This window comes from Mirounga angustirostris, unplaced genomic scaffold (genome assembly GCF_029215605.1).
Source record: "Mirounga angustirostris isolate CCGP_5_RB_7025 unplaced genomic scaffold, mMirAng1.0.hap1 SCAF_6, whole genome shotgun sequence".
NCBI lineage: Eukaryota > Metazoa > Chordata > Mammalia > Carnivora > Phocidae > Mirounga > Mirounga angustirostris.
Window position 1 is genome coordinate 93,827,331 of NW_026991714.1, and position 14,694 is coordinate 93,842,024.

General features: G+C 38.7%; 1 long non-coding RNA gene across 1 annotated transcript in view; it reads left to right on the top strand.

Annotated features, from left to right (window-relative positions):
- Positions 1-14,694, top strand: part of LOC123840763 (uncharacterized) — a 61,628-nt gene that overhangs the window by 18,983 nt on the left and 27,951 nt on the right. Inside the window, exon 2 of the long non-coding RNA XR_010412449.1 lies at positions 215-448. This is a non-coding gene — a long non-coding RNA (uncharacterized LOC123840763). The remainder of the gene's footprint in view (positions 1-214; positions 449-14,694) is intronic.

Below are 14,694 nucleotides of genomic sequence, written 5' to 3' on the forward strand. Positions count from 1 at the left end.
ACCAACTTTCGTTGTCTTCAGAAATTAAGAAAAGAATGTCTGAAGTGCCCCCTCCAAATTGCACCTTTCGTCCTCTCAGGAATGCTATTTACCAGATTTTCTATATCATTGGGAATGCGAGGTGAAGTATTATCGTTATGGAAACAGAAAACAAATAAAGCAGAAGTAACTGAAGTATGTGCTGCTTATTTGTTCTTCTCCTCTCCTTTAACAGCTCTTGGAACTTCAAGTGATTGCACAATCTTGCCATGCATCTGGGTCACAGACCACAGACTCTCTGAGAGAAAGGGGGCCTAGCGAGGGCCATATGAGAGAACTAAGATTTATGAAGTACCTTCCCTGGGCCTGGCATTGTGCTGACTGGTGAGGGGCAGAACAGTGACCAAGATCCAGCCTTCAAGGAACTGAAAGTTCAGACAAGGGACCAGAAAATTATACTACTTCTGTGGTAAGCAGGATGAGACCTTCTGCATATGAATTCCACGGTTCGAGGTAGAACTTTCTTTTGTTTGTCGTAAGTGTACCAGCTCAAGTGTCAAGAGAGACTCTCTTACCCTGGCAAGTTAAGGACAGAATCATTTTTTATCCATATAATTCATTAACTTTTGTATCTTTTTAGCATTTACCTTTTCCAGACCAAGAGTATGGAAACTTTTTATATTTTAAGTATGAAAATAAGCAATAGGTGCTGTTCATAATCCTCAAGTGTGATACATGAGTTTTCACCAACTAGATAGAAATTTGAAGATGGATGTTGTTTGCTTTCGGAGGCTGTTATCCTTGGTGATAGAAGACGAAACTGGTTGTTGAGGTTCAGTGGTTAGCCCTTGGCTAAATACCTGCGGGCCCAGGCCCCATGAGATTTCAGATTTAGATCAAGGAGCTGAAACCTCTGGTGCTTAGCCTTTTACTCTGAAAGAGAATCAAGAGAGAACATCCTGACCCTCAGGGAGATCTGTATACTTTCCTGACAATGGGATCCACTTACTCAATAATATTCCTTCTTTATTTCTAATCATGGAAACCATTTAGCTATTTGAGCTTTCTGTTACTTCGTTTTTTACAATGACATGTGTTCTTTGTTTAGCTTCATTTTCTCTCACAGGGCTTTGGTTTGAAATAGCTCAGGAAGGGGATTTCATGTCTTGTAGCTATCTAATTTAGAATCGCCTTTCATTTCTCACAGTAATTTTAGCATAATATGTTAATCAAAGTTGTCTTATTTGTTGCCTCTTCTTATTTCTCTGTTTTCACATGACTTTGTTCTTTTTTGTCTATCTCTTGCACAAAGAGCCAAATAAAAATCCCACAAAAAACATATAATTTGGACCAATTAAAATAACAAAAATGTTAGGACAATATGGTATTTATTTCTAAGCTTTCTGTACTAAAAATAATAATGCCTCAGATTTATGTTGCAACTCAAGACACTGTTGCAGACATTTATCTTCCTATTATTCTCAGGAGGGAGAAATGTTTATTACAATCCCAATTTCATACATGGAGTAAAGTGGTTTGTCTGGAGTTCCAAAGTTAGTGAGTGTGGAGGTAAGACAAAGGCCCCTGAGTTTCTTGATTCTCATCCTAGTATTCTGTGCCGTAGACTTTGTTGTTGTTAACGTAAGAATATGCTTTTATGACATAATAATAGACATTTAAAAGAAACATTGGTTATGGATTATGTTTTGTTTTATGTAGAAGCTCTCTATAGGTTTTCTTTAACAGTTTCAAGTGGACTTTGGCTTTAAGTTACTTTAGAAAATTGCAGATGGCATGAAATTCTATGCAGTGTTGGGGTATGGCATGATGATTGGCCCTCCTTGGCAGATGCACCAAATACCTCTGGGATTTTGTCTGTCGCACTTCTTTTTAGATTATTGAAATATTCACATGGAGTAAACCAAAGCTTATATGTTGCTTCCCAGAAGGTTGATAACTATCTTTTAAAATCAAGGGGTTATGTGGAAAGTTTGAACATGGCATGTCATAGGGCATTCACATTATATTAGAATCATAGAAAATGGTGGTCCAAAAACTTTCCTACTCATCATTCTGTCCTACCACAGGGCCTGTGAATTTCAATCTTCACTCTTTTGGGGTAAGAGATCTTTGCTACCATTAAAAATAAATGCTATCTGGTAAGGATGATGGATAAAAATAATAGTTAAGATTTTTGTATTAATTTGTCACCTTAAATTTCATCCCCTGCATGGGCTTTGAGGTAGGAGTTTGGATAGGAAGGGGATCTACAGTTGAGAGGCCAGAAGCACTGTGAACTCATTGAGCATTTGGGAGTTTAGAAGGCCAAGGGAAAGCTAGATGTGGAGTAAGCCATAATCATTCCCACATTGGTCCACCCTGCAGTAGTCACCGAAGGTCAAACGATTTATGAAATGGGACATGAGAGTCCAACAGAAGCTACCATGAATTTCTTTAACCTACCAGAAGCTAATAGATTGTAACTGATTTAATTTTGAAGAAATATAGTCTATTATTCTGTGTCATCATGGTGTGTAAGGACATTAAATAGTTAATAATGAAATGTAAGACAGTATAATACATAAAAAAACAGTGCTTTGACAAGACAGATATTTGTAAATAAACCTTGGTAAAACAGTCCCATCCTGCGCCCCCCCCCCCCCCCAATGCAGCTTCTGCTCCATCTAAAGAATAGATCAATTCATTTTAATTCAGACATTTGGGGGATGTCCACTTTGTGCTGAAATACCAGGGCTTCAGACATGGGAAGTCACAGCGGCTGCTCAAACCTAGAGGCACATCCCAGGGTCTTATAAAGCAGATTATAACTGGAGAGATCAGGGCAACCTCTCCCAGAGAGAGATACAAAGTACAAGGGTAACATTCCTTTGGTTTTCTTTAATTTGTAAAGAAAATATTATCAGTGTTTGCTACGTTTGCAGTATACATTGAAAAAAAAAAAAGAAAAGCATAGTTTGACTAATCGGCACGAGAAAAGACGCTCAACATTATTATTATTATTATTCATCAGAAAAATGTAAATTTAAATAACAAGGTCTCACTTTTCAAATGCTAAAATGGCTAAAATTAAAAAGACAGGGGCACCTGGGTGGCTCAGTCGGTTAAAGGTATATTTCTTGATCTCATCTCAGGTCTTGATCTCAGGGTCGTGAGTTCTTGATCTCATCTCAGGTCTTGATCTCAGGGTCATGAGTTCAAGCCCTGCATTGGGCTCCACACTGGGCCGGGAGCCTACTTAAAAAAAAATAATCAAAAATAAAAAGACTGATAATGCCAAGTATTCGTAAGGATGTAGAGCAATTGGGGCACTCACATATTTATTGTAATGACCAAAAAAATTCCACTCCAAGACTTACACATGAATGTTCCTACCAGCTTTATTCATAACAGCCCAAACTATAAACCCCAAATGTTAATCAACAGGTAAACGGATGAAAAATTTTGGTATATCTTCATTCAATGGAATACTATTCAACAATAAAAAGTAATTAACTATTGAAACATGCAAAAAAATGGATGGATCTCAAAAACTAACAAAGTTAGACACAGAAGAGTACATACTATATGATTCCATTTCTCTGCAGAAACAAATGCAGTCAAAATCAATCTATAATGGTAAAAACAGATCAGTGGTTTCTTGGGACTGGCTATGGGGGGTTTGGGGGAATTGACTGCAAAAGAGCACAAGGGAATTTCCTGAGATGATGGAAATATTGTATATTTTGACTTGGGTGAGGGTACGTGGTTACATACATTTGTCAAAAATCATCAGCCTAGGGGCGCCTGAGTGGCTCAGTTGGTTAAGCGACTGCCTTCGGCTCAGGTCATGATCCTGGAGTCCCGGGATCGAGTCCCACATCGGGCTCCCTGCTCGGCGGGGGGTCTGCTTCTCCCTCTGACCCTCCTCCCTCTCCTGCTCTCTGTCTCTCATTCTCTCTCAAATAAATAAATAAAATCTTTAAAAAAAAAAAATCAGCAGCCTATACACAGAAAGTGGTACATATTGTATAAAAATTATACTTCAAGTTGATTTAGAAAGAAAAAGACTCATCTCTTTATTATGATTAGCATTAAAGTTATTTTTCACAAGATAATTCTTTCATGGAGGATCCAAATTAGTCTTAACATGGTGCCCAGCAGTGAGATAGGGAACATTTTTATAGCTTAGTGAAAAGTAGGGTACTAATATTGGGGAAGCTGTTCTAGCAACTGCTATGAGGTGATTCTTTTTCAGTCAGGCATTGGTTAAGCATTATGTCTCTAGATTCAGGCTGTCAGGATTTGAACCTTGCTCACAGCTGCTGGCTGAGTCACCTTGGGAAAGTTACTTAATTTCTCGAAGCATTAATTTTCTTATATATAAAATAGGAATAACAATGGTCTCCATTTTGTAATGTGTGCCGAGATTAAATAAGACAGTTTATGTAAAGAGCCTAGGATTCAGGAAATGCTTCATAACTATTAGTTATTCTTTCTGATATCACCCCTCACAGGAACATGGAGATCCGGAGAAGGGAGAACACAGTCTGTGGAGATACAAATTTGCTTTTTCCCTGGTTTTTGTTTTCTTTCATAATGTACGTAAGACTCTCATGAAAGGATTATTGTTCATTCCCAGGAAAAGGACAGAGACTAGGGACAGTGGGCTGAAACGGAGAGACTGAGCTAACAGAAAGCACAAGGCTGAGTTTTGCAGCATTCTCTTTGCCCTCATGGTTTTGAGAGGCAGATGAATTTAATGGCAGGCGGCTGCTCTCCAGCCATTCCCCCAGCTCACCACAGCAGGTGGTTCGGGCCCACATCAGGCCCAGGTAAAGATAAAGCCCCACCAAATGTTACCTCATGCCCACATTTAAAATCACAAATCAAGGATCTGTGAATCATCTTGCATTCTGGTTTCAGGTTCTAGCATTACACTTAACCTCAAACTATCCAATACTTAAGATCCATTAACACAATCAATAGAGAATGGGGTGTATTTGAGGATAGGGTTGCGCTGTTAAATTTAAAAATGTGTCTGAGGAGTGCAGTCTTCCTCTGTCTTCTCTGCTTTTTGTTCAGGCATTTACAAATTCTGTTCAGATTCTCGAAGTGAAAGTGAGTAAGTGTATTTTTAAATTTTTCTGTGGAAAAAAAAGGATAATAAGTGAAAACATTCTGGAAGATTCATTTATTTAGAATATTTTCCCAGTAGCTCAGTGTGTGTGTGTGTGTGTGTGTGTGTGTGTGTGTGTGTGTATTAGACATTTTTATGGAGTTATTTGGCAGAATTTTAAAACTCTGGGGTATGAAAACTATCTGATTATTTTCTTTGCTTTGAAAAATCCAAGTCCTCAATACTTGAAGTCTTAAAATGAATGCATAATTACCTTATAAGCCATTGTTCACATTAGTTGGCAAAGGAGAAAAGCCAGGGAACCAACTTTGTTTAAATGGAATGAACTTCAACAATTAAATCCTTTCTGGGGTGTGTGCTTCCTGAATCCCCACGATGGCTGTGTTCCCAAGGCGATGTGGAAAGGCAGAGGGGTGTTGTAACACACCACCCATGAGAATGCAAATGTAAGTCTGAATATAAAATTAAAGACATCTGTAGGAATCATGAAAATGTGTGACTTAACATCTAGTGTCCCAAACCAAGTGAAACACCCAGGGCTTGGCAAACTGAGATAGTTAAGAGATAATGTGAAGGAGAAGGCCTGAGCTAGGCCAGATTAATCACCATGAGAAACTGATTAAGTTTGTTCCATTTTATCCCTCATTTAAGAATAGATTTTTCACATAAAAATATCCAGTTGGTTGACTGTTTCAAGCAATGTATATAAGTTTAGTTCTTCCTGATTATGATGTGATGGGTAGAACCTATAAGAAGTTTGAATCATTTCAATGTTTTCAGTAGAAAAAACACTAAACAGAATAACTAAATTTTGGGGGAAGCAATTTAGTTTACTGTAAAAAACACTAGACTGAGGTCTCTGGATACTTAGCAAAAGAACTTTGAGTAGATTTTACTAATAATTTTAGTTCTGCTGCTAATGTACATGAACAAATCACAGTAACTCTCTGCATTGTTTGCTCTTCTTGAAAATAAGGGGGAGAGGTTTGGACTTGATGGTCTTAAGCTCTGTAATTCTCCCTGTCCAAACATAGGTGGAATTTTCAAGATATCTATGTACAGAGAGGTACCTTTCTTTAAACTTAATGACTTTAGTGTAGTATCTGTTTTTTCATTCATTAATTATGTGATACTTAAGATAAATAAAAGATATAAGGAATTAAATGGTAATCACATCATTATATAAACTGCTGGGTAAAGATGGTGGCTTTGATATCATTTCAATCCCTCGTGAATTTTTAGTTGATGGCATAAACTTACAATGACAAAGAGAGTATGACTGTCTCCACAAACTGAACAATGAGAACCTACCTACAAATCACACGTAATAGACACTTCCTAGTTGGTCTCTTCTTTTTATGACCAGGCTTAGTTTGTATTTTGTTTCACAGCCAAGGGGAATCCATAGCAACAGCATTTGAGAAGCTTAAAAATAGATGCATGAGTGGGAATTGACAGTAAACCTGAGAAAGCCAAATCCTAAACTGATATTGGGAAAAGATGAGAACCAATTAGCTTTATACCACACAGTCCTGAAAAACCTCAACATTGGTGGCACCAGGGCTGGGGTTCGGGGTAGGGGTGGGAGGGATGGGAGAGGGGTTGAGAAAGGGGAAGCAGGGATTAGCTAAAGAAGACTGATTGGTAAGAAGCATTCAGATCCCAAGGCCCCCCATTGCCACCCCAACAGAGAACATGAGACAAGTAAAGAACCAGGGATAGAGCTTCCAAAATCTGAATTTAAAAAAAAAGCAGTAGGAGAGGAAATGGAGAAGAGAGAATCAACAAGAATGCTTCCCAGAATCAAAAGGCATGGGCCTTCCAAATTGAGAGGGCCCAAAGAGTTCTCAGCATGGTGGATTAAAAGAGATTCATACTAAGGAACAACACTACTGGAAGCTAGAAGACTGTGGGAAAAGGCCTTCAGAATTCAGAAGGAAATGATTTCTAAACTAGAATTTTATATCCAGCCAAACTATTAATGAAGTGTCAAGGCAAGACATTTTCAGACTCAGAACGTTTCTCTCCGAAAAATAATGTCTTAGAAAGTTGTGGGGTGATATGTCCCAACAAAATAAATAAACAAATGAAGAAAGAGGAAGACGTAGGATACAAAAACCAGGATGCACAGCTCAGGGAAAAGATGAAGGGACTCCCCAGGATGATGGTGAAGGGAGTTCCCCAAGTGACAACTGTACATCATGCTTAAAGTCCAGATTGGAACAATGTTGACTCAGAGGCATATATGTCAATATCTTTTCGACCTAAAAATGTCTGGGTGAGTCTGGCCCTATGCTTATCTGTACTATGCTTTCTTGGATCAAGTGCAGATAAAGTTTCATTTCTTCTCTTCCTCTATGGGTCACATGAGGACACTTGTTCCCCTATATACACGTTCTGCTTGGACCTGCTCCTGAGAGCTAAAGGTTAACCAAGGTGAGATCAGAAGCAGCAAATACAGACCATATTCCTGCCTGATGTCCAGTACCTGGCCCATACTATGCCCTGCCAAATGTCCCAATTGTGTGAGCCCAGTGTTTCTTAGGACTCACTCCTGGCCTAGCTTGCTGTCTCCCCAAAGAGTTTTAGTAAACTCTCAGTGAAAATAAAGCCAGACTAAGACCCAGAATCATACAGTAAACATCCTTCTATAGATTCCTCTTATCCATTTAATATGTCATTTTAATGAAATTTATCTATGTTGATACATTTGGCTCTAATTCATTTATTTTCATAGCTTATATTCTATTGCTTGACTATACTATAATTTATTAATCTGTTCTTTTGTTGTTTGGACTTTTAGGTTGTTTACTATTGGGTGTCATTATAAACAACGCTTGTATGAATATTTTTGTGCATGTCTTCCAGTGAACGTGTAAAAGGGTTTCTCTTTGGTATTTGCTTAGAGAGGAATTGCTGGATTATGGCATTTGTGTGTAACTTAGTGGATATTTCCAAAACTTCCTAAGTAATTTTTTACCAAGTTTTGCTCCCACCAGCAATATATACAAGTTTCTGGTGCTTTATATTCTCACCAATATTTGGTCTTAGCAGACTTTTTGAAGTTTGCTAATTAAATGTATATAAAATGTTTTCTCATTATGGTTTTCATTTTCAGGTGACCAGTGAGGTTAAACATCTTTTCAAGTTCATTGGCCATTTGGGATTCCTATTCTATGACTTGCCTTTTCACACCTTTTGCACATTTTTCTATTTAAATACTCATCTTTTTCCCTGGATTTGAGGAAGTAATTTATATATTCTGGATAATAATCCTTTGTTGATTATAGGTATTATTATTATTTTTTAAAGACTTTATTTATTTATTTGACACAGAGAGAGAGAGAGCACAAGTAGGCAGAGTGGCAGGCAGAGGGAGAGGGAGAAGCAGATTCCCTGCTGAGCAGGGAGCCCGATGTCGGGCTCCATCCCAGGACCCTGGGATCATGACCCGAGCCGAAGGCAGACGTTTAACTGACTGAGCCACTCAGGCGCCCCATTATAGGTATTCTAAATATCTTTACCCAGAGTGTGGCCTACCTCTTCACTTTTATTATAGTGTCTTGTTTTTGGTAAACTTAAAAAAATTAAAGTGTAACGGGGGCGCCTGGGTGGCTCAGTCAGTTAAGTGTCTGCCTTCAGCCCACGTCATGATCCCAGGGTCCTGGGATCGAGCCCCTCATCAGGCTCCCTGCTCGGTGGGAAGCCTGCTTCTCCCTCTCCCACTCCCCCTGCTTGTGTTCCCTCTCTCGCTGTGTCTCTCTCTGCCAAATAAATAAATAAATAAAATCTTAAAAAAAAAAATTAAAGTGTAGGGATGCCTGAGTGGCTCAGGTCATGATCCCAGGGTCCTGGGTTCAAGTCCTGCATCTGGCTCCCTGCTATGCGGGGAGCCTGCTTCTCCTTCTGCCTGCCGTTCCTCCTGCTTGTGCTTGCTCTCTGTCTCTCTCTGCCTCTCTCTCTGACAAATAAATAAATAAAATCTTTAAAAAACATTAAAGTATAAGAGACACATATATAAAGATATAGTTCAATAAATTTTTACAAATAAATATACCATATAAATATACATATAAATATATTATATACCTTGATGCATTTTTAGAATGTGGCTGAATCATTGAATATTTTCCTTTATGGTTTGTGTTTTGTGATTTAAGAAATCTTTCCCGGGGCACCTGGGTGGCTCAGACAGTTAAGCGTCTGCCTTCGGCTTGGGTCATGATCCCACGGTCCTGGGATCGAGCCCCACGTTGGGCTCCCTGCTGAGCAGGGAGCGTGCTTCTCCTTCTCACTCTGCCTGCTGCTTCCCCTGCTTGTACACTCTCCCTCTCTGTCAAAAATAAATAAAATGTTTAAAAAAAAAAAAGAAATCCTTCCCTATCTCAATAACATAAACACATTCTCTTATTTTTCTTCTAAACATTTTAAAGTTTTGGGGCGCCTGGGTGGCTCAGTCATTGGGCGTCTGCCTTCAGCTCAGGTCATGATCTCAGGGTCCTGGGATCAAGCCCCGCATCGGGCTCCCTGCTCTGCGGGAGGCCTGCTTCTCCCTCTCCCACTCCCACTGCTTGTGTTCCCTCTCTAGCTATCTCTCTCTCTGTGTCAAATAAATAAATAAAATCTTTAAAAAAAAATAAAAAAATAAACATTTTAAAGTTTTATTTTTTTACATTTCATGGACCTGGAATGTGTGTGTATGTGAGTGTGTGTGTATAGTTTGAAGTAGTGATCTAGGTTTTGTTTTTGTTTTTTTTACCATATGGATAACCATTTGTTCAAGCACTCTTGATTGGCCATTGTTACTCTCTAATCTACAAATCCACCGTTTTCGTACATCAAGATTCCATATGTGTGTGAACCTAATTTTGAGGTACCCCACTGTGTTCCACAAGTCTCTCTACTTAGCTTTCCACCAACACCCATTATCTTTTTTTTTTTTTAAAGATTTTATTTATTTGACAGAGCACAAGCAGAGGGAGAGAGAGGGAGAAGCAGGCTCCCCGCCGAGCAAGGAGCCCAATGTGGGACTCGATCCCAGGACCCTGGCATCATGACCTGGGCCGAAGGCAGCTGCTTAACTGACTGAGCCACCCAGGCGTCCCCAACACCCATTATCTTAATTACTGTAAATTTACTATAAGATTTAATATTAAGAGCAAAAATTGCTCCATGTTTTGTACCATAAGCTCCCCGCTGGGCACTGAAGTATGAAAGCATTCAGCTGATTCTGCAAACCCAGGGTGGTGAGGAAGAAACTGCACCAGACTTGCGGTCACAAGGGTCTGGCCTCAGTGTTGCCTTATCTGGGCATTTGATTTGGGGCAGGTCACACTTCTGTCTGGGCCTCAGCCTTTCCATCTTAAAACATGTAAATTCGACTGGCTCCATGAGGTTCCTTCCCATCCTTCTGACTCCATCAGACCTGTTTTTCTAGATTTCCAAGAACCAATCCCCTGTGCCCAATAAAGAGCAATATGTTGTGGAATTCACCACCGGGAAAGAATGACTCCAAGCTCCAAGCTTTGGTTCTTGTGCCTGAAGACTAAACTAGATTATGTTTTTTTTTTCTTTCTTTTAAAATCTTCTCAGATCTTGTCAACTACCTAAGCTCAGAAGAGAACAACTACCATTGATTTCTCATAAATGGCTCATCTAACAACTACCATTGATTTCTCATAAATGGCTCATCTATTTAATTTTTTTCTAAAGCAACTTGGTTTACAAGTTTAGTTGGTTTCATTGGGACTGTAAAAATACCTCTTCCTCTTTCAGAATGGATTATTTTGAGTAATGATATAAATGAAAATCAGCGTGTAGTTTTATCTTGGTTATTTTGAACTAGAACCACCAGAAGAAATGTTCCTGCCCTTATAAAGCAAGTTAGTTCTATAGTGACATGCTGTAATGAGTGTGCTTTATTTTAAGATCTATATTCGTTCATTTACATTAACAAAATAAATACTTGTTGGAGGGAGGATGTAATTATTCTTGGTACTGAAGACTTACAATTTTTTTTTAAATTTTTATTTATTTATTTGACAGAGAGAGACACAGTGAGAGAGGGAACACAAGCAGGGGGAATGGGAGAGCGAGAAGCAGGCTTCCTGCCAAGCAGGGAGCCCGATGTGGGGCTCGATCCCAGGACCCTGGGATCATGACCTGAGCCGAAGGCAGACGCTGAATGACTGAGCCACCCAGGCGCCCCAACAATTTTTAACATTAGTATTCACTATGGACTTCCTTTAAAATATGATATATTGGAAAATAATATTGGAAGTATGGTAAGACAGGTATCAAATCAGGATTATCTGAGTTGGAAGGGATCTTAGGGAGCCAGTCAAATGTGCATGTTTTAAGGTAAGAAAGGTAAGGTTCAGACAAAAAAAGAGTGACTTGCCCAAAGATTCAACTTAGGGGACCTCTTCTGCTCCAGAAAACTCTTCTGGTGAATTGAGATTTATCTATATGCATTTCTCAAATTGTTTAATTACAATGTTGTTCATACATTCAAGGGCAAATCCAGATTTTGTGGAGTCTAAAGGCATTTAATTTGGGGCGGGCTTTTTTAAAGGACACAAAATTACAAATATAAAATTGAGTATAAAAGGGAATATTTATTTAGAATAGAAAATCTATCAAACAAATTACTGAAGATTTCGAGATTCTAGTCCCTTTCTTGGGAGATTTCTTTAGGCGACTTAGCAGAAACACATATAGTGATGTCTGCAAGCACAGTCTGCCTTCCCTTCCTCACCACGAAGACTCCATGAGCCCCAGCAGCAACCAGCATTGGTGGCTTCATCAGCTTCGGGGTAAATCTGCATCTGCACACATCATGCATACTATTTCACTAATTGTAGGACACAGTATAATATAGAGAATAAAGGCATGTATATTTCATTTTTATGTCATTATAACAGAACAAAAGCACATTTGTCATAAAGTGTAGTGGAACACACAGGCTTTAGCTAAAAAATAAGGATAAGGAAAAATGATACCTTTTATTCATTGTCTGTTATATGCCAGACTCTCCCTTGTTTTTAGATGAGGAAACAGAAGCTCATAGAAGTAGAGCAAGCTGTCCAAGGAGATAGAGCTATTTGTATTCTATCACTCCAGCCTCCCACCAGTGATTCCAAAATGACTGTGTTCAAGTGCTCTGTAGAGGGCCTAGTGCAGAAGATGCAAAATGATAAATGAGCCCATTCCCTGGCAGTGGAGTTCAGAAGCACAGAATATTTCCCCCAAAGATACCGGACTCACATCCCTTTGGAAGCTTTCTTCACAAAAATAACAAACCACACAGCTGGTCGGAGGTAGAATTTGGGTTATTTCCCAACATTTTAGTTTTAACTACATTACATAACTGCAGCCTGCCACGGACCAGTGTGCAGCAATGCCCATGTAGCTCCTCGTGGCTTGTGATTTTATCCTTTTTATCAGTTAGGGGAATATAGTCACATATTCAGAACTTATGACTTGGAGGATATAGCATATCGAATTTATCTGAACAAGCCACTTCAATACCCATTTTCAATACTTGGGTGATGAAAAATATTTAATTTTTAAAAAGTTGTATCTTATACACCCTGTACATAGGTTAAATATGCCAGAGGGTGCAGTCTGAGAGTTGGCAGAACTAGTCTCGCTACTGTCCTTGCTACTAACTACATTTCTGCAACCTGATGAGTTCTTTCTTTTGGGTGCAAAATTCTTAACCTCTTTCAATGTACCTCCTTCAGCTGCATTCCTTGGGGATGAAGTAAAATTATTAGAACTCCGAAACAGTCTATGATTTAAAAAATGTTTTTACAGAAGACTGCTCTATGAAAATGCTGATGCTAGCATTATTCATAGAGGGTTGGTTGTGGAAGTTACCTAGGGAACCATGTACACGGAGAATGGATAAGTAATTTGGATAGCATGATTACCATGGGCTATCAATCAGCTATTACAAACACTAAACTAGATGTACCTATTGCGGTGTGAATCGATCTTAAAAATATAGTATATAGTAAAAATAATATATAGGAGCAATCACTTCTACAGAATAATGCCAGTTACATAAATTATAAACATTTATTTTTAACACAAAAAACAGTATGTGTTTTACAGAGGTAAGTGGATATTTATTTATTTTTTTAATTTAATTTTTTTTTAAAGATTTATTTATTTATTTGACAGAGAGAGACACAGCGAGAGCGGAAACACAAGCAGGGGGAGTGGGGGAGGGAGAAGCAGGCTTCCCGCCAAGCAGGGAGCCTGACGCGGGGCTCAATCCCAGCACCCTGAGATTGTGACCCGAGCCGAAGGCAGATGCTTAACGACTGAGCCACCCAGGTGCCCCACAAAGGTGAATGGATATTTATAAAGTGGATTATAAGTGGATATTACAAAGATAAGTGGATACTTAACGTTAAATATATCAGGTTTCCCAGTCCAGGCTGATATTGGGCATGGTGATGAAGAAGGAAAGGGTGTGATGGTAGAGAGAAGAGCCTTGCACGGACCAGTGATTCTAGGGTGCTACAGAATAAACTCGATCCTGAGCACACACACAATTCAGTAATAGTCACTTGCTCAAGGAAGATCAGGGGCTTGAAGAATCAACGCCAAAAATATTGACTGAGAACAATATGAAACATAAATTTCAACTAACGAACATAGGCAGTATAAACCTTCTCATATAAATTCAAAATTACTGATAAAATTAGGAAAGGAAACAGCCAGAATTTATATATTAGATTCAGGTCCTCAATTCACATGTGTGAATGTGGGTCAAATTTGGGTCTTGAAAAAAACTTACAGCACATCCACATGTGATAATAATGAAAGGTTAAATATTCTCAGCATTGGACACTCACCAACTTCATTGTTTCTGTCGTTTTTCCTTCTTTCAGCCAGATTATTTTTGGCTCTACTTTCTCTGGCTTGCTTTTATGGCCAGTTCTGGGCTTCCTCTTCCTTTGGCTGCTGTCTTGGCATGAATATTATTGATATTTCTTTTAAAGAAGTAAATAGTTCTTGCTTTGGCCACACACAATGTAAACTCTTTCCCTTTCCCTCCACCCCCCTCTCTCTGGCACACACACACACACACACACACAGAGCTACCCTAAGACTTTGAATAAAGCCAACTCTACAATTAGTGGCTTAAGAGTGATATTTAATACCAGGGTAAAAGAGGTGGTATATATATAATAATATGAACAAAAGCGTTCCAGAGAATTCTGAGAAGTTATTTGTTCCACAAAGAAAGAGATAACCAGGGATCAAAATTTCTTATTCTTTATCATATTCTCCATTCCCATAGTCCGAAGCTAAGTATTTAAATAATATTACTATACATGATAGGTTTAATATTTTACCTCAAGTTTTTATTTTGAAAGGCAAAATACTATTATTACAATGCTATGATATTAGTAATAGTAGTATATGACTTCGGAAGAAAAATATCTTACACTGAATTTTTCACTTCTTGGCTTTATTGCCCAGGATATGTGGATTGTCTCCTCTATATTTGTTGCCAGCAGTCATCATGAATAGTGAAGAGTAGTTAGGAAGCTTGCTGTACA